The sequence below is a fragment of the Falco peregrinus genome, chromosome 7 (genome assembly GCF_023634155.1).
Source record: "Falco peregrinus isolate bFalPer1 chromosome 7, bFalPer1.pri, whole genome shotgun sequence".
NCBI classification, from domain to species: domain Eukaryota; kingdom Metazoa; phylum Chordata; class Aves; order Falconiformes; family Falconidae; genus Falco; species Falco peregrinus.
In genome coordinates this window covers 59,638,610-59,666,366 of record NC_073727.1, presented here as the reverse complement: position 1 = coordinate 59,666,366, position 27,757 = coordinate 59,638,610, and the positions used below count along the sequence as shown (strand labels likewise).

At 40.9% G+C, this 27,757-nt stretch overlaps 1 protein-coding gene across 9 annotated transcripts in view; it reads right to left on the bottom strand.

The window, feature by feature from the left end:
- CYRIA (CYFIP related Rac1 interactor A) overlaps positions 1 to 27,517 on the bottom strand; it is a 58,169-nt gene extending 30,652 nt beyond the window's left edge. For 6 of the 9 annotated variants that reach the window (XM_055810122.1, XM_055810119.1, XM_055810123.1 and 3 more), the window contains exons 1-3: positions 26,931 to 27,061; positions 9,664 to 9,714; positions 7,779 to 7,847 (exon numbers count right to left, since the gene is read on the bottom strand). The gene's annotated coding sequence lies outside the window, so the exon portion shown is untranslated. Of the gene's footprint in view, positions 1 to 7,778; positions 7,848 to 9,663; positions 9,715 to 15,452; positions 15,475 to 26,930 lie in introns of those variants that run through there. The other 3 variants (XM_027790911.2, XM_055810118.1, XM_055810124.1) reach the window with 3 other exon arrangements.
- Positions 27,518 to 27,757: the final 240 nt, after the last annotated feature.

The following is a 27,757-nucleotide window of genomic DNA, read 5'->3' as shown; positions in this document are numbered from 1 at the left end:
TTATTTTTAAGTTAAAAACCACACTAACAGCTGAGAAAGAAGAAATCTGCTTTTCCTTTCATTGTCTTTGACTAAAAAACAGATGCATGGGATGAGGTACACCAACTTTAAAATGCCAGTTATCTGCAATCAAAAAAGAGACAAGGTAGTTACATCCAAGATTTTCTTACTGCCTTTGCTGAAAACTGTCCAAAAGGCAAACCATGCCGTTTAAAACTAGACACCATAGAAAAGCCACTATTACTTAGGTTTAGAGCAAAATTTAATAGGTTTTATTTTTGCATTAGATCTAAGAACCTTGTTTCATTTTCAACTAACCCACCATTCACACTTAAGAGGTGATGTAAGTCACATGCAAAAGAAATACACCCTTGTAAAGGCAATATTCGTTAGTTTCTGAGAAAATTTCAAATTATATACAACTATTTAAATAATTAATTTGAAAATATTTTCAGAACCTTGTTGGAAAACTTAAATTGTATAAAAGCTACACATGCAACACACACAAATGCACATAATGTACACATATATACATGTGCACACAGAGTTGCAAATGCGCGTATTTAACCAAGAACTGAGAATTAGTTGCTTGTTACAGGAAAAAAGTAGATACATCAAGATTAAAACTGTAAAAAAAAATCAAGATTATAATAATTTACTTAACCAACACTTTCTGCCTGCTGACTCAAAGCCATCTACCTACTCTAGGTACCTGGAAATGCAAGCATTGTACAACAGCACAGCATACAGAGGTATGGGGAGGAAGAATGCCTGTGTGATTTCAGCACTCAAGAGTCGTGAAATTGAAGTTCCTCTTAGCTCAGGATTTAGATCATGGGTGTTCTCTGAAAGACGGGATGCAGCAGAAAACCCCCCTCAATTACTCCCAATTTCATGATAAACAAATGAAAGATACTAACATTATTTTTCAGAAAATCTCTAAGCCAACAAAAGCCTTTGTATTATCTTTCAGTCTTCGTCTTTAATACAACCAGCCTATAATACAGCACTGAAACATGCCTGGAAATGGGATTTGTGTTTTCTTCCTTCTCCTTTGAGCCAACCACTATTTTAGTTACAATTTATTCAACTGACTTACTAAACTGAAAACTTCAGAAAAGCCTGAGAAATTAAGTAAAAAAAATGCTCAGTGATTGAAGATTATTAGGGTTGATGGGAAGTAATGGAAATTTACTTAGGGGAAAAAAGTTCAAAGAACGCTGTTTAAAGACTGAAAAGGTATGGAAAGACCTAAATCAATTTATGTTACAAGACTGCAAAAAACCTTTTCCATGAAAAACCCATTAAATTGCAAAAAATAGTATTGTTTTATTATAGAACAGATTTTTTTAATACACTGATATTAGAAGAATATATACACAGAATATGTATGCATTGGTCTCAGATAAAGTTTGAATTTTTATATATTTAAAGTTTACACCAAGTTATTAACACTTAGCACATTAAGATATTAACACAAACTACTTGGCAAAGAAGAGTGTTTATGAAAAGAATACATTAAAGAAGCAATAGCTGTAAATGACACTGCTGGAACAGACATTTGGTGTCTCTCTCACTTTTCTGATCTTCCAAAGCAGAATTATTTGAAGTCTACAAAAGCAGACCAACTAAAGAGGGATACAGTCCAGTACTATACTCCCCTTTGTGTATGCCCTCCACACCATCATCCAAGAAAAGGCACTAACAACTTTCAATCAGGTCCTCTTCAATTCAATTCTTGAAGAATCTGCTCGTTCTAGTTCAGTTTGCCCAGCCACCAACCTTCCAACCGTAAGAGGCAAAACAAAGCATTGCCTAAAACACCAGAATTATCACCATACTACCAATTACATTTCATCAACCTAAAGAACCAGTGCAAAAGTCCAAGTCTGTTTAATCTTTCCAAACACATTAAGTATGCAAATAAGATGATCCTGGTTTTCCTGTAAGTTTAAAATTCTGTCATAAATGATTCCTACATTTTAATACACTTCATCCAGAAACTGAATTGGCTATAATTAACTTCCCAAAATGGGGATGATAATAAAAGGTCCTTTGAAAACACACTCTGATCAGCATATTCTAGTCAGGAGGAAAACTCGGATATAAATCAAGATAGCCTGATTTGGTTTTGAAAAAAGGGCTGCAGTTAAAGCTGTTATCCACTAAGTGGCATTATCAACTCAAACACCTACATTTGACAAAAAATAATCATAGTACAGTGTATTTCACATCCTACAAATTGATGAGATAAAATTAATCATCCAAATAAAATGTATTTGTTTGTCATAAATTTAAACATCATTCCAAACATTCAAAACCAGCATTACCAATTTACTTTTCATATCAAGACATGCATAAATACTTAGCACGATGGTCAGGTTGGCAATATAACTGTCTTAATAGACCTATTAAACGAAGTAGCCAAAATATTGGAGTAATAGGAGCTCAAATTTAACATATAAAGCTATAACAAGGTATTTTAGAAGTAGCTGGGGTTTCAGAAGTGTTGTACATCAACAATTCTAGTATTTCCTGTTGAAAAGTGTAAAAGTACAAAAGTCACACCAGACATTTACTTTACTTTAGCTACAATGCTTTAAAAAAAGTAAATCTAATAATTAGATAAACTGATGATATCTGATGCTAAAGAGTATTAAAAAAAATATAGTAATTGGAAAGTAAAAGAAGTATTAGGTTTCACTAATTATTTAAAGATTAATTTTCAAAAATATACTTAATGATTAATGACTGTAAACAGTTTTAAAAGAAACCTTTACTGGAAAAAAGCATTCAGGAACAGTATAAACATCACCAAAAAATACTAGAACAGAACTCTCATTTTAAAAGTTTTTCTCCCCCTATTCCTATTGTTTGTCTCTCGTCTTTCATCACTGTCAATTTGTTCATACATAAAAGCTACTGACAAGAAAAGGGGGGAAAAATATCAGTATTACTACATACAAAAGAATATAGGAAAATGAAATGAGCAACTATTTCTGTCTCTGCCTCCTCAAAGCATGTATTTTAAGCTTGTGAAACATTCTATACATGCATTCAAAATTCTGAACATACTTCAATGCTACAAGGATCAAGACATGCCTTTTTTCTTTTTTAAAGTGATCTTTTTTCCCTCACTGGCCACGGAGGAATTGCATTAGGACATAGTCCTTTTTCCCTACATCCGCCTACGACAAACATTTGCTGCAAGTCAGCGACTCCAAAACCAAATTGTTTACAATTAACTCAAAAAGCCATTAAAAAAATTGTTTCTTTGTTCCAGTTGGAAAGAGAGACAGCCAGATGTGTGGCTTGTTGATCTTGCTCTTTTCTGACCTCTGAGTGTAGGAATAACTGCAGCTGAGGAAGGAAGTCAGCAAGTTGTGTTAATGAAGGTGAACACTAAAAAAAAAAAGTTTGCAATTTTTCTTCATGGAAGAAAAATCTCTTTGGAAGAGTTTTTTTTTATTAAAAAAAGAAGGTAATACATAGCCTTACTTTTTGCTATTGGTGAAAAATTAGAGCCTTTGTTTCAGAAGTGAGTAGTCTGCGTCTTTTGCTACTTTTGAAAAATTCTACCCTTAATTTCAAGAACTTCATGAAGTTTCATGGCAAACACCTCTTCATTAACACCTGCTGGGAACACATCCTCCTCTGAGGATGCAAAATTCAGGAAAAGCATTTTAATTTTAGGCTCTGACTGAGTCACAGTCTACCATTACAGACCAAAATCAGGCCTAAAGCTGAATTCCAGATTAGGAGTGTGCCCACTTCTTTGTAAAACACATCTGGCCAACAACGCAAGGCAGCGAACAACAGCTGCCACAGTACTTCACATTTCTCCTTGAAACACATTTATGCACTGTATCTGTAAAACACCTGGCAATGAATTAACTAGTAATCTGTGTTGAAAACCTGATTACATACTGGTACTCGCAACAATACAATACAGAACACACCCATACAAGATATTCCACGAGCATAAAAAAGAATCTCTCAAAGACTGCACAGTAACAGACGTGAAATATTATCATCTGAACTTCGAATTATTTTCTAAAAAATGTTTCAAATGCATTCTGAAGTTCCATGACCACACTGCTCTTCATTTTATCAAAGAGGCTGAGAAGTTAATAAAAGTTATCATGGCCTTAGGTGGTCCCTAAGGACACATTTGTGTGTGAAGTACAAATTCACTCTAGAGATTCAGCTTTAGATGTTAATTCTGGCACCTAACCATCAATCCAGACTCCTTACAGTTAGTGAAGCTTCCCAAATGTACTTCAGGCATCCAGCCTAGCTGTCTGAATTAGGTTACATATTTGCTGATGCTCTCCCTGCATTGCTAACTTCATCTTAGTAGCTCACACTAGTTTTGGTAGAAAATGATGCCTAATTCTTGTCAGCCAGTCACTATTTTGAAAATATACTTATTATCCGAAGACCTGAGTATCAACATCATCATAGCTCATCTTTCAGCTTACGCTTGCCATCATATTATATAAGAAACCTTCCTATGTATTGTTAGAAAACAGGAAACTGACAATGAAAACTCTTCCCACCCCACGATCTCCTGCCCCCTAATGTTTTTTAAATTACCTTAATAGATCATCATACGCATGCATATGTACACAGAAAACCATTTCTCCAAACAGTAATAGAAATACTTAATCTGGTAAGAAAATTCAAATTCTGGAGAACTGAAACAGTATTTCATGTCAATGCTTTTTGAAACAGTTGTAAGGGATACTGGACATTTTAAAAACAGCCTATGAGATTCAATCCTCTTTGCACCAAGAAATGAAAAACCTTATCACGTAAGACTTCCAGCACAGCTCATGCAGCTCACAGCTATGAGCACAAAAAAACTTCTGCTGCATTAGTATTTAGAAATTATTATTGGCTTGTTACTGTCATATTAAGATTTGATTTTCAGAACCTTTTCTTTTGGAAAAAAATTGTTTAAGATGCTTCTACAGTTCTTATTTTGTTATAGTCTTCTGAAAGAGTCAATCTTTAAGGTCATTGAAGGCATATTTAACGGCATCATTTTCAAACAATAGTATGTCAGTATCTGCAAAAGGTCTCTAACAGCAAACAGAACTTCAAAAAATCTATCAGGTAAAATAAATTACTGAAAAATCTTTCCTACCAGTTGTAGTTCCTACCAGTTTATTATTTCTTACCAATGGAATTACTAAAAGCAGTGAACTACACTGTAGAGGTATTAACTTTCTATGGGCTACATTTAAATAAATAAATAAATAAATAAATAAATAAATAAATAAAATTAATAAATAAATAATATAGCAAATCTCTTATTTCCTCACTTCACCCTCCCTGTTTCTCATCATTTCCTGTTTCTTCTGTTAGTGTTCATCTCCATTCCTACCATTTTTCCTTTTATTCTTCCTTTTTACTCTACTTCTCCTGCCTCTTAAGATCTCCCTTCAGCTCCCCTCACTCCCTGACCTCGCCTCCCCCCCCCCCCCCCCCCCCCCCCCCCCGGGTGGATAAGCCCATGCAGAGCATTATTTTTCAGATCCCCTCCTCTCCAGCTCAGAAAGATTGCCCTTCATTTAAAAATTAGAATGCACCTTAAATTTTAGTTGAAATGCTATCTTTATAGAATTTAATAGGTATGTCATATACATAATTCCTATTTTAAATTCTATATGACTGTAACAAAATAGAAGTCTGGAAGGCCTTTTACAAGAAAAAATAAATTGTAATAAAATAGACAAAGTGGCTTTACTGGTTAAGTATACAGTCCTTGTAGAAAAGAGTAATGTCCTACACTGCAGAGATTGTCAAAGCTATGATTATAGTCTTTAACCTTGCTAAGTCTCTCCTTCCTCACCTCACATCCACCTCCTCCCTTGGACCTCAGTTTGTTCACTCACCCGGTGAAATGGAACAGGAACATCACTGTCTTTCAACTATGCCAGTTCCACATCCACAAGAATCCTTTGTGGCCTTAACCTGATCTCTGCACCTTCGAAACTCCTCTGCAGGCAGCTGTATTTTTTTTTGGAACAAACATCCACATGATTAACACATTTACTTTGATAGACTGCCACTGAGATCCCTGGGTTCACCTGGCTACTGCAAACCTGCTTTGATAGAAAGCCAGTCAGGCTGCTGCCATGTTGGGCATGTTTTTACCTGCAACAAACTCAAGTTTTTGTGGTTGTTGGATGCCTCTGACGGCAGCTGAATTAATGACAGCATTCACTGTTACTAAAGCAGCGTTAGCTTAAAGAGTCCTCTCCATACTCGATGGTTTCCATCTCTCCAAGAAACCAGTGGGTGAAAGCCACCATCTCACATGGCCTTACTTCCCACAATAAATTAAAATATTATTCCTTTTTGGATTTTAAGTGTTACATGCTGCAACCGCCCAGCTCCAACATCATGGCCACTTCACATTTCCCAAGTCCAGGAAGGGCTGGCAAATAACAGCATGTTTGGGTCAGAACTGCTAGAACAAGTGTCAGTGACTTGTAGCCCTGGAGCCCCAGCACTGTGCTGGCCACAGCTTGGCCACATGTGAAGTATGACACCAAGATCTCCCTTCTGTCCCCTGTAACAGGGCTATGAAGATGATGAGGTGACTGGAGCTTCTCCCTTATGAGGAAAGGCTGAGAGAGCTGGGCCTGTTTAGCCTGGAGAAGACTAAGAGTGGATTTTCTCCATGTCTACAAATACCTTAAGGGCAAGTTCCAAGGGGACAGGCCCAGGCTGTTTTCAGTGGTGCCCAGTGACAGGACAAGGGGCAATGGGCACAAACTGCAACACAAGAAGTTCCATCTGAATATGAGGAAGAACTTCTTTACCTTGAGGGTGACAGAGCGCCAGCACAGGCTGCCCAGAGAGGCTGTGGAGTCTCCTGCTCTGGAGACACTGAAAACCCGCCTGGATGTGACTGTGCAACCTGCTGTAGCTGAGCCTGCTTTAGCAGGGGGTTGGACTAGATGATCTCCCGAGGTCCCTTCCAACCTTGACCATTCTGTGATAATTTATGCAATAAACATGAGTAATGAAACTGGCACGGCCTCTAGTATTTCACTAAGAAGGTAACCTTCAGTGACAAATTCTTTTGTAATTACACCTACAGATCAAAACCTTCTAGCTCTTCTTTATCACCTTCTGCTTCCTCCTCAGATATGGAAGTCCACAGCTGTTTACTTAGTTTCTTAGTCTTAGTCTTCCTCATGTACCAAATCTTTTCTTAGAACGCAGAGAAGTGAGATGTTTAAAGCCAAAATCCAATTTGTTGCTGCAAGTACTGGCACCAATTTCCTTGCATCGACACTAGTACCTGTTTGAGTCCACAGTGAGCTGACACAGAGGTCTGAACTGAAAACTAATCCTCCAGAAAGACTTTGCAATCCTGTAGAATTCCAGCTGCAAACGCCCTAAACCAGCACATTCAGGATGAGTACAAGTATTAATGCAAGAGAAGGGGCAGACTCAACTGAACTACCACTTTTGACTGGCAACAAATTAATCAAACAACTACGCATCCAATCATAAAAATAAATCCCATACGTAGATGGACCATGCAGAGCTGCAGGTGTGGTTTCCCTCCAGGAATATAAAAATTCAGCAGAACTGAACTGTTATTATTTAAAACCTCAAAATAACATTGGATTCACTCAATGTAAGACATATACACTCTGTACAAAGTAAAAGTCCAGCATATTGCACTTCTTAGCTTTCCCACAATTAATGTATAAAAGAAAGGGGGTACTTAACACAAACACTTGGTTAGGTCTTACCTAGAAATACAGTGGTTCCAATTCACATTCAAAAATCCAAAGAGGTGTTGCTAAACATTCAATGTCCGTCTGTCACGAAAAACATTCAAGATTACATTTGGGATCACTATGCTTTTCCTTCTCTGAAGTTTCAGGTGAAATTTTCTAGCTTAAAAAGGAAATGTCCATGGAAAATGGAAATCATTCTTTTCAAAGTGAAATTTGTAATGTCCAAAAATTTCTGAAGTAATACCATTCACAAATGCTGCTGGGTTGAAATGATCAGGTACTTTAACTAAATTTTATCCCATATAATTCTGCAGAACACATTCAATTTAATATGGATTTTAAAATAAGCTGTTGCCAAGACTGGTACAGACAAAGGAAAATTATGTTCACTGGTACCGGTATGCATTATTTTAAGAATTAAAAGAAATAATAATGAAATAATGAAAATGAAAATATATTTCTGAAATATTTAGTTATTTATTATAAAGGCTATATTTATTTAAAACAGTATTTACATTGAAAGAAGTCTGATTGAAGTGCTTCTAAGTTTAGAAATGGATTTTCCAGTCTTTTGAAATTACTGAAATAAAGAATGTAATTTAAATGCCTAACAGCAATAATTTCATTCTGCAAGTGGGGGGTGGGGGACTGAAAGAAAAACAAGGGAACCAGGTCCTTCACAAGTATCTAAAGGGACAGCTATTCTTATGCTACTTTTCAACTCTCTATAAATAAAATAATTTAGAAAGATACAAGTTTGCTCCCAGAACAAAAGTGAAGTCCACTAAAAAAAAGAACTCTGCTACAGAAAAGCTTGGAAGTGAACTTCCATTTCAAGCATAACCTCAAAAATACTAATATAACTCCACAAACACTCTTCCCAAATATTCTGGTTCACTGTCCTCACGACTATGAGAAATAAAGGTCAAGTCACCAGGTCCATAAATCAGCTGAATTAAGTTTTGGCTTTGAAAAACACATGGTTGTGTTTCTGCAGTTTTATTTATAAAGATATGACTAAAAACTGGTTCTAAGCTAATGATGGATTTTCAATAATTTAATTCAAAAATAGTATGACTGCTTGATCGCTGCCTAAAGAGGAATTATCTTTTGAAACTCAGGAGCGGTGCACTGCAGATTTTTTTTCTTCCCTTCTAAAAATATATTCCTTACTGCAAATTATAACAATTCATTATAAAAGCAGATTAAATTAAATCAGAATGTAACACTAATTTCCCAAGTAGAGCACCCACATAGGGAACTAATTAGGAATAGCTCCTCTGTGTAAACAAACCTTTGTACCAATTAGTAGCTGGTCAAGACAGGGAACTCCCTTTCTCTAGGGAGGGAAAAAAAAATATCTATTTTCAGCATTTCTTTATTTTGCTGCTGGCTGCAAATTCTCTCCAGTTCTGTAGCAATACAGGGTGTTTAAACATTAAATTTCATAGCATTTGATGGGAACCTGATCAAGATTTAGTGGTGGGGGCGCAAGGAAAGCAGTAGAAGGCCTAAAACCCCCACAGACCTAGGACTTCAAAAGGGATGAGAACAAATCCCGTTTTCTGCCTAAGCCAATTCTGTCCCCAGGGTCTACACAGACCAGAACAGTAACAGTGAAATGATTCAAAACAAACAGTGGAGTAAATTAAAAAAGTACATGGGAAGAAGAATTTTCAGTTGTTGTTCTATAATAAGAAAAGCAAACAAATAAAAACCTCAAGGCACAAATATTATGCTCAGATAGCATTTTGAAAGTGTCGGTTAGGTGCAACAGTAAAACTACGTAACAGGATGCCATTCAAGGGAGGCTGAGTCTTCATTTATCATTTATGGTAATTGCAACTGCTAGACAGCTGGTCTGTGCAAGACAGAAAGTACTGGAGTTGACTCTTACCTTGTTTAAGATGATCCAGAGCCTTCCCAGTACTTAGACAGAGGATGCAGTCTGTGGAAATTTAAAATTTGTTTAAAAGCACTGTTAGTAATGAAAGTCTTTTAATTACTAAGTAAAAATCAGAAAAGTTACTTAAACGCCTTCAAAGCATCGCAATACCCCTTTTTTAAAAAAAAAGCAATGAGTACTGCTGAAAGGTATCTGCTGCTGTGCATTACACCCAGAGTAAAAGGCCAATTATTCGCACAGCACAGCACATCAGGATAGTGAACCACCGTTACCGTTTAGGATGGTTAACTCTGGAGACCAATGCAGAAAGAAATGCATAAGAAAGAAGCCAAGAAGGAGGCATCCAAGAACAGGCAAAGCAGGAACACCTCAGGACAGGAGAAGGACTGGAAGCACCTCACAGAACCCAGAAAACCACTTTTTCCTATGGAGCGGTGATACAGTTAAGACAGTTTCTGAACCTCCAGCCCTACTGGGTTGCAAAAACCAGCTCTAGATACCACTGTTTTCTACAGCATTTACTGGTTGAAGATAAATGAAAATATGACCTCTTCCCTCTTGACCCAACAACAACAAAAATGGCAAGTCTGAAAGACGCAGGAACACCAACACTAATTAAATGAGCATCTGTGAGAAAGTTTCAAAGAGGGTATCCCACTTATCAACCACATTAACTCCCAAGCCACTAAGCGTTTAGGTATTTTCCAAGCTTCATGTAATTAAGGTTGACTGGAAAGAGTGGTTAAGTAACAACACAGCAAGATTCATGTTAAACAGAAACCAAAGCAGATTTACTACCAGAAATGGCAGAAAGTGAAGTCAGTAGAACAGAATGGATGAAAATTATGAGGAAGCATTACAGATGGGAAGAAGAGACTGGAAAGAACAGAAATGGAAACACTGCAGGTAAAGAAAGAGAACTGTGAAATTTAGAGGATTGTGATAAATAAAAAAGATGGAATTTAGATTTGAAAGGACAAGTCTAGCACAGACTATGCTGAAATAACATCAGCTGGCCTTGGAGGAATGTCACAACATGAAAAAAGACCTTATGTCAGTTTGAGAAAGGGCAGGAAAGTATTTGTTAGCTGAATACCTTAAGTACATTAGTCAATCAATTAAATATCTCGTACCAAGGCAGATACCTGCAGAACTGTGTTTATTTGAGCCATGACCCAATTAATTTCTTTCATCCACTTCAGAAGGAGTTCATCAATGTTAAAAGATCAAGTTTTAGTCACTGAAGCCACAGGCAACACAGTTTAATTGAACTCACAATCCATTATCACAAGAAAGAAAACAGAAGTAAAAGAGCTTAGTAACGGAAAAAAGGTACTAAATTTCCACTTCTTTCTGGAAGTATTAAAAGGAAACGTAACGACAAAAATCATAATCTGAGAGTGAACAACTACTTCATTTCCTTCCAATGCAATGGGATATATCTCAGCAAATTCTATGGAAGTATTTAAACAGAAATGTTTTTCAGGAAAAATTAATCAATTCTAGAACAAAACTTAAAGGTTAAATTATGGCAAAAAACTTCCAGAAACCTTTAAATTAATTGCAAGTGGGAAAGAAAAAAATTCAGGCTACAACTCTATGGAATAAAAAGAAGAGACTGCTATAGAAAATGAAACAGGACAGAAGTTGTGAAATAGATGCAAGAACAGAAGATAAAACATATTTGATAGAAAATTTAGAATGTGTGTGTTGCAAAACAAAAGAATTGGACTGTTTAAAAAACCTGTATGTTCATCAGAGCACATAACTCTAGTGAGTCAATTAAAAATCTTGAGATCTAACACAGACCAAAAGAAAGGTAAATGAGAAGTTTCTTGAAGGATATTCATAGTTTCACTATTTTTAAGTTAGACCAGTTTGTTCTGTTACATAACTTGGCTTATTTGGAGAAAATTAAGAGTGCTGGCAACAATAAGCTCTCATGTAACAGGTGCAAAATATATTTAAAAAAAAGCTTACAGACTGTGGCTTGGAAACAGACTATAGCACAGTTACTTTGGAAGCTGAAACACACTCTATATAGAAAAACTAAATTTTGGAAACAAAATCCCAGCAACTATCAAGGAGTATCTCCTGTTCAGCTGAATCATGAAATCACAAAAAACTCTGCAACTTACACAGAATAACTATCCTAAGCACAACTGAAGTAGTATAGCTAGAACTGAAGCAGATTTTTAATAAAATACATATTACATTCTGGAATTCTGCTTTTAACCTTTTTAAAATTTTATCCCAAATATCCAAATTTCTTCCAATCTAAACCAAAATCCAACTAAAACAATCTCAAATGGAATGTAAAACCAATGTCAGTCCAATTAATAGAGTTAATACAATGAACAGGTATGAAATGGACATTAAAAAAAAAAACAAACAAAAAAAAAACCTACTATGAAAAAATGCCAGGAAGTACTTCTTGTTCCACAAACAATAACTGTGTGGAACAGGCTTCAAGGCAAGTTCACTGAAGTAAGGCATTTGGACTGAGAGAGATGCCATCAAGTGAGAAAGCAAACGCCATGGGAGAGAGAGGATAAACTTATCTGATGAAAAGAGCTTCAGATTTCCAGTTTTGGGTCTTTAAAAAGGAATATCCCTTTAGAAGTGGAGATAAACAGTCCAAGACTGGTATCAGAGTCTTCCACAGAAAAGCCAGGGGGAAGGAAGAGGGACAACGCTTCAACATGTTTATAAATAACTAGATATCGAGATACTCCTTACAGCACACTGACATAAACACTGCGAAGAAATATGTTTATAAGCAACTGCTCTTCTCCTCAGGAGAATTCATTGGGGTAGAAAGGAAAGCGGTCATTTCTTAAACATCAGCGTGGTAAAAATGGACAGAAATAAGCAGACACTGGAAACTTTAGCAAAAATCTCAATGCTGCTTTAAGGGAAGGATGGCAACAAGGAGGCAAACCATCATATTAATGCAGAAGAGAAAATTCTCTTTTACTGTTTCAGTAATGTCCAGTAAGTCAATTTATCCCTGGTTAAAATGTATTTATACAATGAAACACAGAAGTTAGTTTGGTACCCTCAGTGTAGTAGCCTGGGGGACCTGCTGGGAGTAAAGCTTATTATCCACCCAGGGATTTGAAAAGTCATAGTCCACAACCCATTTGACTTAAAGCAAAACACAGCTGCTACTTTGAAAGTTTCCTGCTGTGTAAGAAATAATTAAGGCTGTATGATCCGTATTCAACAAAGCATAAATAGCAAAGATTGTAAATTAATTCTACTTGCAAATAAAGAGTTAAGTAAAGTTGCATTACAGAATGGACTACATAATGTAGTTCAAAGGCAAAGCAGAAGAGTTAAGTAACATGAAGTGTGCATGAGAGGCCAGACTCTGAATCCTAACTACAACAACGTTATTTCCTGTTTTAGAAGTCCTTTACTCAAAAGTAAAAAGTACATGTTCCAAAATTAAGTGATAAATCTATGTTTTGCTTTAAGATACTAATACTAATTAAAAAAAAAAAAGGGGAGCAGCAGCAGAACACACTTGTCAATGTATGTACTGAAAAAGTACAGGCTCATTATTTAATATTTATATTAAATATAAATATTCTATTTAAATATTATGCAGAAAGATGTGAGACATGTTGATAGTAATACAGGTAATAAATAAAAATAACCAGGCAGCTCATCCTTAGAACCTCCTGACCTGAACTTTGATTCTCTCCCCATGCAACCCTCAAACCACAAATCACATCAGGAATTCCCAGCCCAGGAATGGTATTTGGCCCGTCACTGTCCATGTGGGGATCGGGAGCTCAGTTTCTGATTGCTGGACTATTTCCAGGTGGAGGGATATGTGGCCAGCTCACCAGGAAGCCTATGCTATTCCTCAACTACTATATAGAAGAGATGGTGAAACAGACTGAAGCACTCAACAGACTAGAGTCAACTCATACAGTTGTCTGTTGGACCAGACCCTGTTAAGTCATTAGGATGCTAATAGCTTTAACACTGCTTGAAAAAAAAACCCACAACAAAACAATAAAAATAAACAAAAAAAACCCCAACAAAACCCCCCACTCACACACAAAACCCCACGAACCCACACCCTACAGTTTTTGATAAATTTAAAGTTAGATTTGCACTTCCTTGACAGGAGGCAATCAGACAATTAGAACAGGGCCAAAACATCTGCTTGAGACAGGAATTTCCCAGGGAAAACGTAAAGATCATGCCAAGTCAGGTCTGTGCTAGCAGGTTGCTACTGCTCCTTCAGTTGACAGAAGGCAAAGCCCAGGACAGGGGTAAGTTTTACACTACTGCCAGAATATACATGCTCTGGTTGAGGACACTGTAGATGATATCTGCTTACATTTAATTTATTAACTTTGATTTAAAATGTCAGGCCATAATTCTTCATACTTGTTTTGGTGGGGGTTTGTTTGTTTGTTTGTTTTTTCTTTAAACCTGCACTTTCAAATTGGCAAATTACACCTATGTATTCCCTGGGGCTTTTCTTATAAAAACAACATGAAACTCGGATTTTTTATGATTTTAAGTTGCTCTGGATTATTTCTCCAGCTTTCCAGACCCAGCTTCTCACTTTCAGGTTTGATTGATAGATTTTTTTCTCTTAACCTCTAAGCACACAAAGACAATCCTGCCATTGCCTTCCCGAAGAAGCTGCTGAATCCCAGCTTCCTGGAAAGCAGATCTGTGGCCGCATGTGTGTCAGAAAATAAAACAGACCAGAGCACATAGCCATGCTCTGGGCTTGGAACCAGTAAGCACGGTACAGCTCATGGCTGTACAAATAAAATCCTGTCACTCCAAAACAGCCTGGCCAAATCCAAATAGCCTTTTGGAAATGGTCCATCATCTCTCCTAACCCCAGAACTGCGTTTGGGCATTATCTGGCAGTGTTAGTTGGCACAGGACAAAACTGTGTCACAAGAGTACCGAAAATGTAACAGTACAGTCGCATGCCATATCCATTCCTTATTTAGTTCCTACTATAAACATGCATCACAATTATAGTACCCAGTTGCTTCTGGAGAACATCATTTTTAGAAGTTAATTCTGTAACTGGCCAGCACATTTCAGAACCAAATAAACGTGTAACAGTTGAGCACTTGTGTTTCCACATGTATTATATGCAGCATACATGAAAATCTGCACTCTCTAGGTTTTGGAGTTTTTTAATGTGTTCAGACAGACTGAAAATTAGCATCTGACTTCTTAATTTCAGCAAGCCTGCACTGCTGCAACAGAACATTGGTCCTCTCAGCTCCTCTAAAGCGGGCATAGGTCTACTGACAGCATCCTAACGCGCAGCAGCTGAGACGCTGCTTCTTCAAACTTCACCCACATCAGGGTGGTGGGCAAGGAAGAAATTCAGTTAACAAGATCAGCAATTCAGGAACACATCTGTGTTCTTTAAAAAATTCTTAAACTTACATATGTTGTCACAATTTTGTTTCTTTCTTCCAAGTCAGAAATCCCAACTTACTTTAAAAAAATTCATGCAAACCTTCACCTAAAACATCTACCCTTGTTCTGCACGAAAAAAAACCCATAAGCAAGAAGTCTTTGTAAACATAATAGAGGCATGTAAAATTTTTCCAAAGGAAAATACACCTACCATGGTGCAAATCTGGATGCAAATATTATCCTTAGCAAGAGTCAGTGCTTAAAACTTTATGTATAGATATAAGTGATTATCCAATGTCACAGTGTACTAAAAAAAATTAGTTTTGTCAGTACAAAAACATACACACCTTTACAGAACTGCTTACCTACAGATCACACATGCATCTCCATTCTCAACGCTGCTTCCCTTGAAGTAGTCTTAAAAATGTAACGACGCTGTGTATTGGGTTTGCACAGCAAGGTTGGGTAGCCGGGGGCTACAGGGGTGGCTTCTGTGAGATGACGCCAGAAACTTCCCCCATGATGATGGAGCCAGCGCCAGCCGGCTGCAGGATGGACCCACCGCTGGCTGGCAGCGCCCCTGGGACGGCAGATTTCAGAAAGGAAAAAATATCTGCGCAACTTTTAGAGTATGTGAGAAACGCCTCTGCAGCCCCCAGGGCAGGGCAGGAGGAGGCCGGGGGGCTCCAGGCGCCGCGGCAGAGGCTCCCCCCAGCCCGCGGCGCAGCCCCCGGCGGGGCAGGCTGTGCCCCCAGCCCACGGAGCCCCCGGGGGGCAGCTCCCCCCCCGCAGCCCGGCAGGGCCCCACGCCGGGGCAGGGGGTGCCCGAGGGAGGCTGTGACCCGCGGGCAGCCCGCGCTGGAGCAGCTCCGGGCAGGGCCCGTGGCCCCGCGGGGAGAGGAGCCCGGGCCGGGGCCGGGCTGCGGGCAGGGCCGGTGCCCCCGCGGGGACCCGCGCCGGGGCCGGCCGGGCCTGAGGGGCTGCGCCCCGCGGGGGGACCCCCGGCGGGGCCGGGCGTGGGGAACTGCAGCCCGGCAGGGCCCCAGGCTGGGGCAGCCCGTGGAGGGCCCCCTGCCCTGGCAGGGCCCCGCGCTGGGGCAGGGCAGGGTGTGAGGAGCCTCCCCCGGAGGGGCAGGAGCGGCAGGGACAGCGCGGGAGGGACTGACCCAGCCCCGGGCCCGCCCTGCGCCGCGGCCGGGAGGGAGAGAAAACCAGGGGTGAGGTTGAGCCGGGAAGAAAGGAGGGGTAGGGGGAAGGTGGTTTTAATATTTCTTCCTACTTCTCATTATCTTACTCCGATTTGATTGGCAATAAATTAATTTCCCCAAGTTGAGCCTGTTTGCCCTTGCTGAGCCATCTCTCCCTGTCCTCACACCAACCCATGAGCCTCTCTCGTGTTTTCTCTCCCCTGTCCGGCAGAGAAGGGGAGTGGCAGGGTGGCTTGATAGGAACCTGGCATCCAGCCAAGGTCAACCCACCACAGCACAGACAAAACTGCCCATCATTTTATAAAACCTTGACAAACCATTTGTAACTGTTGGAATATTGGCTGCCAATCTGGTCCAGTGAGTCTACCATCTGCTTCAGCCTAATAGTCCCAGATGATGAACAGCCACACCCTAATTTACCTGGCAATACTTTAATCATAGCGCCTTCAATGACAGGTACAATTTCTGTCTTTCAAAAAGATGAAAAGATGACACATCTACCCCAACACTGACATCCACACTCAACTGAAGACAGTCACTCCAATTAAACAGAAAACTCACTATCAAGATCCTCAAAGAAAAACAACCAAAAAGCCTCCCACATATGTGAAGTAACAAATTTATTAAATCCCAGCTATGATAATACTGCTGGCATGAGACAGACATCTGTTTCTTACAGATCTTGGCGTACATCCTAGTTCTGATATAGAAAAATAAAATTAAAAAAAAATAGCCTGAAAGTAAAAGAAAAAAGTGACTTTAGATCCAGAATTAGTATGGTCCTTTTGCTCTGTTCCCAGGATACCTATACTGACAGTAGAAAAGGATGCTGATAGAAAATGACTGCTCATTACTGAAATCTTCATTTTCTCCAGCTCCCTTAGAACTCCTTGACAAAATTCTTCATTTCATAAGAAGGTAAAAGTTTGGGTCAAAGATCTCCACTCTTCACAGCTGTCAAAGAAAAAAAGTCTGGTTTCTACAGGTAGATCCATTCGGCTGTGGTTTCTAAAACATCTGGTGTTGGACTGAGCAAGGAAAGAGACAGCTGATTTACGTGCCCCCATACCAAATCATTTCACAGCATCAGTAACTAAAGGGAACATACAAGGCTGACTAAACCCAAGCTGATCAATACTGTGCATCATTGACGGCTTTGAATGCACGCACATACAGGACATCAGCTGGCAGCACTGTTGAAGCTGACAGTTTGAGACTGCCCTGATGCTAGCTGCACACTCTGATGATGAACCAGGAGCCCATTAAACACCACCTAGTAACCCATGGCAGAAGCTGGGTGGAACTTAGAGCTGTTACCATCTTAGCTCTATGTAGAAAATGTGACCCAGATCAGTGGGAGGGCTATGCTTTTTGTCAGAATATGTCAAAGGAAGTTGGGCAACTCTTGCTAAATTTACCATACACTGCAAGTCAATGTAAGACTGCACAGCAAGTGGGCTTAAGGACTTCTTGAGCCACAGAAAGGCATCATGATATCCAGATTTGATTTCTGGGCAAGTTTTCTGAGAATCACCGGAATGGTCTGTTTTCTGAAAAACTGGAAATGAAACTGTTAACAGTGCAAAATTAAGTATTCAACTTTGGCATGCCCACCTACTGTCACTGCCCAAGATGGGACAATACCACAGACAGTCATTCTTCAACCACCGGCAGGAAAGTGTCTGCAGGTTTGGGGGATGGCTTAATCCCCGAGAACTGTGTTTTTTATCTTCTTTCCAAACCCATCTATATCCAACTTCCCTTCAAAATGTCTCATCCCTAGAGGGAGGGGGGGGGGGGAAGTTATTGGAAGAATGAAGCTGAAGGAAATGCTACCACATACTCTGCTAGTAATACCACATTAAACACAGAAAGCAGAATGTCTTGTACCATGTACAAGAAACAGAGCTACCTGAATAACCTCACCCTGTAATCCTGTTCTTCTGATTCTCTCTAAAGTGAGTCATATATAATTGTCACCAAGTGTTTCATGCTGAACTTGTCACTAGAAAATGTATTAAAAACTGAAGGATAGAAGGCATGTAATATATTTGCATTTGCTTATCTACCATCTCCTATCTTTGTGTGAATGTCCTATCAATAGTATGTGAGACTCTTTGGGAAACAACTGTAGTGACAGTATGATGCAGAGCAGCCATTAAAATTATAGTACTTTCTGCTGCACAAGTTTCCACACATGTACCACAGCACCCCAGTGCCCACCAGCTCACTCCACCTTCCTTTCCTTCAGCAGCTCTACAAGACAGTCAGGGAAAGTAACTAATGATCTGACTTACTAGATTTGGTGCTTTTTTGAGAGAACTGTGTAAATTTCATTAGCTCAGTGCTAGGGAAAGGTAAATAACATACAGAATTCCTTATGTATCAGGCAAAAAAGAAATAAAAGCCTTGTTCTTTTATCAATAGAAAGAAAAAAATCATTGTTTCTGCCTCAATAATGATATTAAGAGTTAAAAGCCTAAATCATAAGGACTCCTACCCATGAATCGCTAAGGAATTAAGGAATTATCCATCTCCTCTCCATGCACATTGATGGGATCAAGAACCTGTAAGAACTCCCACCTCCTGCCCAAGCACAGGCAAGAGGGTGCATCAGCCAGACCATCACTGTGTACACAGAGCCACACACAGCACACCTGCACACGTCTTCTGTGGAGTCAGGGAACGTACCTGGTGGCCTTACAGGTACCTATCATTGATTCAGAACCACCTTGCTTTCCCTCGGCTGTTTCTGTGCAGTCATTCTGAGTTTGTTTGAATACTGCAACTTAATATTTGACTGCTTTGTTTCAGAGTGATCCTGAAAACAACTGAATTCCATTACAGAGTTATGCTTGCTGGGTCATAGCCCACGCATTAGGAGTTAAAATACAGATAAGCATTTTCAGGGTCAGAGTCTCTGTCCTTAAAACATTTTTTTTTTTTTTTTTTTAAGGAAGGAAACAGTCTGCCCTGATTATCAGATCATTATCAGGTCAGATCAAATGGCCAAAACAGCAGAATTCAGTAAGGAGTTCAGAACAATCCCATCCATTTTTGAAGTCTAACATTGCTCTTACACAGAAAATGGAATCTGTTAAATAGATATATTTCTTATTGTTAAAGATACCATTTGTTCCTTGGAAGCTTTGAAGTATTACCAAAGCGTATTTAATTCTCTTTTGACAAATGTTATTTCCGTATAAACATGTAGAAACAGAAATATAAACATGTATTTCTTTAAAAAGTAGTATTTTAATCTGTAGGTGTCCCTTTGCCTTATGAATAAATTAGAAGACAGTGAATAACAGCGACCGCGAAAGTACAAACACTTTATTACGACTGTGGTGACTCAGACTGCCAGGATTTGGCAGCCCACAGTGTTCCTCAGCAGCAGAACAAAAGGGGATTTTTTTTGGTGGATTTACTTTTAGTTCAGTAAAGGACAACATGATACTGTCTGTGCCATAATGAATCAAAATCTCAGTAAAACAAAAGCGCAATTAGTCAGATCCCAATCATTTTTTGTCTCACAGTATAAAAATGGACAAGCAGATTATCTATACCTTTAAGGCCTCTAATATGTGTGCTCTGTCCCTGTCCTTCAGGGAAAAAAAAGTAAAGTAGTAACATCATCTTGTTGCAGAAATACCAGTAAGTTCTATAGGCAACATATTCCCAGAACACTTCAAGATCAAGAAATATTTTCTATTTTCCTCCTGAATACAAGAGATGTTGATACAAAATTCTAAGTGGATTTTTTAACACCCTCTCTAATTAAAAACATAAGTCCTGTAGACCTAAGTATCACGCTCTAACAAAATCTCTCAAGTATTCACAGCATGAAACACATTTTGAGACTCGTTTTCCAGCATCCCCATCATGATCTCATTTGGAACAGCAAACCGTCCCCGCAGTAATTGGTATTGCAGAGCTCTGCTGCAGCACAGCCTTGTGAGAGGGTGAGGGAAGTGTTCCAGTCCTATGGGGCATTTATGCTTTAATAATAAAAACACAGGAAAAACGATTACATAATATCAGCTCCCATTTCCTCTGCCACCATCAATTATTAGGGAGATGATTACAGACTAATTTCCAGAAGCTTCTAAAGATGCCGAAGACCATCATGATATCTTTATCTGAAGCAGTCAGTCACCAACAGTCTTACAGATGATCCTTGAAGCAAAACACAATTAAAGAGCAATACAGCACGAGGAGTCAGACCACGTATATGTGGGTGGGAGAAAGTATAACCAAGACAAAATTAGACTGTTCCTGGAAATAAAACATAACAAATTTAACAATCTAGCCTTCCAAAAACTAAACAGGTTTGAACAACTCTGAGGAATACTATAATTTTTTCCCCTCATCACTGCCTTCCTCAATCAATTTCCACAGTATTAAAGGAACCCTCTCTGAAAAATTAGGACCAGCAAATAATCTGTAACAAATATGTACGACTGTACATCTCTCACAAAGGCTATTTAAACACAATTCTGGAATCATTTTACTGGAGACAGGATCACATGGATCAGTTACCAGAGAGAATTTTCCTTCTTCAAAACCAATTCAGCTCCGTAAGTGCCACCATCACTCAGCATTTCCATACCAGCTAACAACCAACAGTAATGAATTTTTGCCCCACAGCTCCACACTGCTATTAATATGTATGAGAGAAACCAGAAAACGAACTTTCTCCCCCTCTTCCCAGAAAGCTATTAACTCAAGCTAACCTTTCAGACTTAATCTGAGGCAGCTGCAAAATGAAAATTGTAATGATCAAGCTAGGTATCAAATACACTCACAATAAAGAAAATAAAACAGAAAGCACGTTTTCTTTAAAATGTCTTTGGGAAACAAAGAAAACAACCTCTTCCTCCCACTTCTCAGTCTAACCACATTCAGCCTAAACAGCAATAGTCTTAGGGCACTACTAGTTCAGTTGCAGAGGCAAATAGTGTTGAGCTGTCTTAAAATATCCCACCTTCCCAGCAGGTGCTAGTCCGAGCATGACATGGGTCTTCTGACCATCTTGCATGTGCTAGCCAAGCATTGATGCAGTAGATGTTGTGAAGCATCTCAACAAGGACAAGATGCTTGTGTTGGACCTGGTTTGATTCAGTTGTCCAAGTTGTGCACTAACCCCAAAATGAAGACTTTCTCCTGAAGGGAACCTCAGTCTTGCCAAACTCCAGCCTTTCTCCCCCCAAAAATCTACACTTGTCTTAGATTTACTAGTCCATGTGAGACTAGAAGCACAAAGTGGACTCTCAGAATTTTGAGCACAGCTACAATAAACTCGTGTATATAATGGAAATTAAGATAACTGGGATAGCAAGCAGGAAGCCATCTAACTTAACAGGAAACAAAATTGTGAAGGCTGTACCCTAAAAGTCACCTACTATAAGCTCAAGAGGCACCCATGTCATTAAAAAGGGTTGGAAAACCCTCAGGCCTCCCCAGGAGCAAGATACAAAGTAATCCCTTTCACAAGCTGATGAGGAAAGGAATCACGCCATTCTGAAGTTTTGGATGAGAAGGCAGAAGCATGCCCCCAAGCACCTTCGAGCAATTTAAAAGCATCCGGAAAGCAAACACAGAGGAAGTAAAAGTGGGTGGCAGGCTCTTTCCAGGTTGAAAGGCATGCCAGGCTAGTGCCCTAACCCACTGACTACAGTCTGCCCTAGATTATTCCTGCTGAAACTATGGAATGGGAAAATACGTACTGGGTGAAAGAATGAAACACCCACAGAAATCCTGATTTCCCTGCCCTGAATGCCTTAATCACAGGGCAGGAGTCACTCTCCCCCTTAGCCTAATTAATTTTTTTTTTTTTCAAAGTAACACAGCTGCAGGTGAAATAAAGGACAGTTTATGACAAGCTGCTTGTTGCACTCTCCCGGGAAGAGAGAGATGTGAGCTCAAGTTGCTTCAGGCTGAAAAGACGACAGAGGAACAAGCTTCACACTTCATGCAGTAAGAGATTCAGTAAGATGCAGTAAGAGATGTAACTAATACACCACCAAATATATGGTGAAGAGGGAGAGAGAAAAATCATTGCAAATGCTTCTTCCTCAAGTTTGAGAAAATAGCTTACGCTTACTTATTTCCCAGCAAAGCAAGCTTTTCAAATCCTGAGGGAACATTCCCATCTCAGGGTGCCATAGGCAGTTAGGCAGGAGAGAGATGCCATTCCCCACAACAGTCACGGTGGTAACAGCTCCGGATGGATGTAGAAATGAAGCTCTGTGCAACTAATTTTCTTCACAGCAAAAAATACAACCGTGTGCTTTCAGACATGAGTTTTAAGAACATCAACCTTAGCTTTGAGGCATCTAATTGTAAAATAGGCCACTCAAATAATTTATGAATTCAGGCTGCAATACAACAGGGAGAAGGTTTCCCCCCCCCCAGTCCCATAAATTATATATAAAAGAAGCTTCTAACAACTACTTAAATATTAAGTTAAACCTATGTTTATCAGAGAGATATAGGAGAGTACAGAATGGCTTTTATCTAAAATGTCAGTGTAAGTCTCCATACCCCCTTAAAAACACTGAACCACCTCCATAGCGTTATTAAATTGCACGAACTCCAATGCCTAGATAGGACTCAGTCATCCAGAACTCACCACAAACACGGGACCAAACTCAAGATCCCAGTATGCTCCATGCCATAATCTAGACATGACATTTCCAATGCCACAGCAATGCTCTTTGACAGGTCTGAGAGACATATGTTCATGAATCACATTTATTAACTTAAGATTTTAACCAAACTAGACCAGCATCTGTGACAGGCACACTAACGCCACAGTTTGCGCTGCTACTGGAACCTTCAAAATAAACTTTGCACATTTTACGAACTTCACAAATTCGTTACACAGATTTACTCATAAATAAGCTTCAGACTTATGCATTAGCTTCACCTTTTGCACTGCTGGTCATCCAACCATGATGTTAAAAGTCAACCTGTCCATTGCCACTCCAAACAGCCCTACAGAAGCATTATCACGGACACAAAAAAAAAGGATAAAATGCACGAAGAAGTCCATAGAGTAGTGGTTTTCTAGTCTGTTGACATGTTCATAAACTAGACAAGAATATTTCAGCCATTAACATGCAAAAGTAACCACTCCTCAATTAAGGTAAGCCTGAGTGATATTTAACCTAATGTCAACAAGAAGATACCAACCAGGAGATTACTTCTAAGCATTTAAAATCCACAATATTTTCAAGCACCTGTGTGTCAGTGGTGCAGTGGGTCACATCTGTCCTAAAAGGTATTTGTCCTGTATCTGTTACCGTTATTTTTCGTGTAGAAGCGACTACTGCTACCAGTTTAAATCAAGAACTTGTACCAAGAAGTATATAAATACAGAAAATAAGACACACTTTCATTTCAATTGCAAGTGTGAATTGGAATTCTGTGAAAATAGCAGAATGGTAAATTCAGAGCTTCACAATAATAGAACCTGTGCATTTCACATCATTCACATCACTCTCATCATCATTCACACATGAGTGCATAGCAGCTTCTATTACAATTTTAATTTAAACAACAAAATTCAAATTTATGACTGTGTTTTCTGCAACTCCCAAGCTGCACCATACATTAAATATTTTAATTCATGCCTCTCAAACTGTTTTCTCTGATTTAATGTTACTGTTTTGCATTTCTAGATAACATTAGTAGAAAGAATCCTAGAAGAATGATTGATAATATTGAAACAGTTCCAAATACATATTAAATTCAGTACAGATGAAACACTAAGAGGTTTCCTTCAAATCAACATATATTATTAGTATGCATATTCCGCTGGCCACTGATGTTATAGGTCACATTGACATAACTCAGTTTGTATTCAGGGATTTAATAGGAAACCTAATGATGTCTGGATTGCACACAGGTTTTGGATGTAGAATACTATTTTTCTGTTTTGTATAAAATGTGAACTGAATGATAAGTTCATGTGCTACTGCATGCATTATGCATCTAGTGCTAAAGAATGCCAGTGATTCTACAGAAGTCTTTTATAGTTTCTCTAAAAACTCTAATTAAAAAGGACATTTGGAAATACATATAAATATGATCAATTAAAGTGGTCTTATTCATAGTATCTGTACACCTATAAAATATGATTTCTGTTAAAAGTATGTGAACTGTTAATTGTCTAAATATAATCTTGAATTTTTGACACACATTTTAAGCTCTCGTTTTGTATAACACATAACATTTGGAAATCTGCAACATACTGCACATGCAAATACTCAATGTCTTTGTGAGACGACCATATTGCTGAGGACAAGATATTTCAGCCTGACAAAACACTGTCAAAAAATGATGTCATGAAGACAAGCGAAGCACACTAACAATGAATTATCTTCCCTGCACTGTAAAATTCACTAATAGACTCGCTATTATGGCAAAATGACATCTGCTGACAGTAACTATGCAGTAGTATCCAAGATGATCACCATTTTTCCTTTGTAAATTAACCAAGTATTTTTTATTCTAATTACTAGCATACATTGTCTTTTTAATCATTTGTGGTTTGTTTATTTTCTGTTTTTAATAAAGAACAAGTTCACAGAAAAAACAAAAGTGTCGCTGCAAAAACAGCAGAGAAGGGTAGTGAAAAAGTACAGAGCACGATACAATAAAATATTGGGCAGTCATTAAGAAACTGTATAAATCCCCCAGAGAACCTCACTTACACTTGCCATAGTTTACATTTAAGTGAAACCTTAAAGAACAGACAGACTATACTATAGTGGTTCGAACTGAAGCCAAAGAATTTTATTCTTCGTCACTACTTTATGCTTTTTATGAATTTAAGTCAAACCCTTCATGCTGTTCCCATAATCTGTAATTTCATTTCCGTAAAACATTTTTTTTTTTAAAGGCTACCCTCGGAAAGCTGAATTCATGAATAGTAAGGCTTTATCATTAGTTTTTAATTTGGGGTGGGGGGTGGGGGGGGGTAGGGGTATTACAGGCGAGTAGACAGGAGACAGACACAAGAAATTACAAAGTTTACTCCTTAAAAAAAAATACAGTACATTGCTGATGTATAAGTCTTCCTTATACGTTGTAAAAATACAAAAGTTAACAGAGAAAAGGGAAGTATGAGCTTGGTTCTTCCTGGTGTAATCTGAGTTGGGGTATTTTTGTAGAGCAGTGCTGAGCATGTTAAATTCTTTGCCCACAAGGCAACCTCATGTCACGACAGCGTTTCATTCCAGATTTCCCCACCTAAGAGTTCAGAGCCAAAGCCGTTCCCATTTTTTTCTGGCCTTGCAGATGGTGACAACAGGAGAAGCAAAGCAAAACCATCCCTGTCCCCCCTTGAACTTACCCTTTCCCTTACACACATACACTGCCTTTAGGAGCCAGTAAACAACAATGAGGGTGCAAAGATGGGCTGTATGGCAACCAAAGAATACCAGGAATAGCCTGGAAACATACCCGCACCACCACCCTCGCACGTTAGCAGCAATACCACCGAAAGCATGGGAAGTTAAAAGTCTTGCTGCGTTGCCAGTGGATTATGGAGTATTCGATTTTACACAGTGGCATCATGCATTGCCGAGACCTTAGCATAACAAAACCCAGATAAATAAAATTAAAGCTAAACGGTCTGGAAATTAAATTACGGGAAAAAAAATAATAGGAAAAATAGATGCAAAGCATGGTGTCTGTTCACTGTAACACACCCCAACACAGACAGCGATTTGAACGAGATGAAAGCAGTATTACAGATCGGGTTTTTCATCTCGTGTCCAGGTACATCCCTCTGGAAGCACCACGTTTATAGCGCCCTGTGTCCAACAACGACCACCAGCTGGAACGGAAAGTTTTCGGTATTACCAAAGTTGTGAGCTTAATCCCCCCCTCTCCCCCTACTACAGCACCGGAGCACCTACTCCAGCAAGGCACCCGGGACGTGTTCGACCGACCTCCTCGGCCAGTGCTAGAGTTCAGCCAGGCTTCCCTGGCGCGGCTGCAGGCGGAGACAGGTCCCCTCGGCTCCGGCAACCACGACCCGGTGGTTCCCAGCGGGCAGGGCCTGTGCCCGGGGGCAGCGTCCCCCCGGGCTGGGGCAAGGCCAGCCGGGGGAGACCCACCGGGGCCCGCACCGCAACCGCTGCCCTTCCAAAGGCAGCCGGCAGCCGAGGCGAAGCGAGCCCTGCCGGCGCTCACCGCCGCGGCGCTGCCGGAGCCGACACCGCTCTGGGGCCGACGCCTCCCCGGGCAACAGTTGGCTGTGCCCCCCGGCCTCCCTCCGCCACCGCCTGCCCGCGCCGGCCCCGCCGCCAGCCCCGCCGCCAGCCCGCCCCCGCGGGGCACCGGGCCGCCCGGGGAGGGGTGAGCCCGCATCACGGAGTGGGCACAAAGGCGGCTGCGAGGGCTCAGCGCGGCGGGGCGGACCGCGGGGGAGAGGGGAGCCCTCCCGCGGCAGAACGCCCAGGGGCTGCGGAGCCCCGTCCCCGCCCCGCTGCCGGCGCGGTCGGTGCGTGGGGCGCTGTGGGCACGACCGGCAGATGCGGCTCAGCCCGCCCGGCCCCGCACAGCCCCCGGGAGGGCACCCGGCCTCGCCCCGCGTCCCCCCACCCCGCCCCGCCCCGCGCTTACCTGAGCCGCCCGTCGCCGCTCGCCGCTGCACTGACCCACGTCCATCCCCCGCGCCTCAGACACCGCCGGCTGCGCTGCGCGGCCCGGCCCGGCCCAGCGCCACGCTCGGGCCCGCCCCGCGGTGGCTGCGTGCGGCTCCTACCGGCGGCCGGCCCCGGGCGGAGGGCGCGGCTCCCTCGGACCCGCCCCCCGGCGCCGCGGGCTGGGGCCGGGGGGGCGAGGTGCCCTCCGACGGCCGCGGGGGCAGGAGCGGGCGGGGCGGGGATCGCGGGGCGGTGGCGAGGGGGGGGGGCAGGAGCAGTGCGGCTCCGAACAAGGGAAGCGGGGAGAGGAGGCGGCGGGGTAGCGGGGTCCGGCGCCTCCGCGCAGCGCGCAGGCGGGGACCCTCGGGCTCCCCAAAGCGCGCAGCTCCTGCCCGCGCTGCTCCCCGCGCCCGGGGGCTCGTCACTGACCCAGGTCCGCCCCGTTCCGCCGCGATCCCGGCCCCGATCCCGGCCGCTGGGCTGGTGTTCTTCGGGGGAGGGGGGGCCGGGACTGCGTGTGTTCAAACGCTGGCGTTCAGCGGGGCTGCGGATGCGTTTTTTGTTTCTGGCTTTGCAGCAGGCAGCACTTCCTCCAGACGTCAAAAGCAGATCTGAGCCCCTTCACGGCTCGTGAAAATACTTGGTACTTCCTCTTGCTGCTGCGAGGGTTAAGTAAGGTTAAAGTTGCAAAGAGCGCTACGAAGCGCTTGGTTTCCCCCTTCCCCAAAAGCCGGGCTGTGAGTCATTTACAGGAAGACAGAAAGAAGGGGGAGGGTGGGGGGAAGGGAAAAAAACCCAACAACC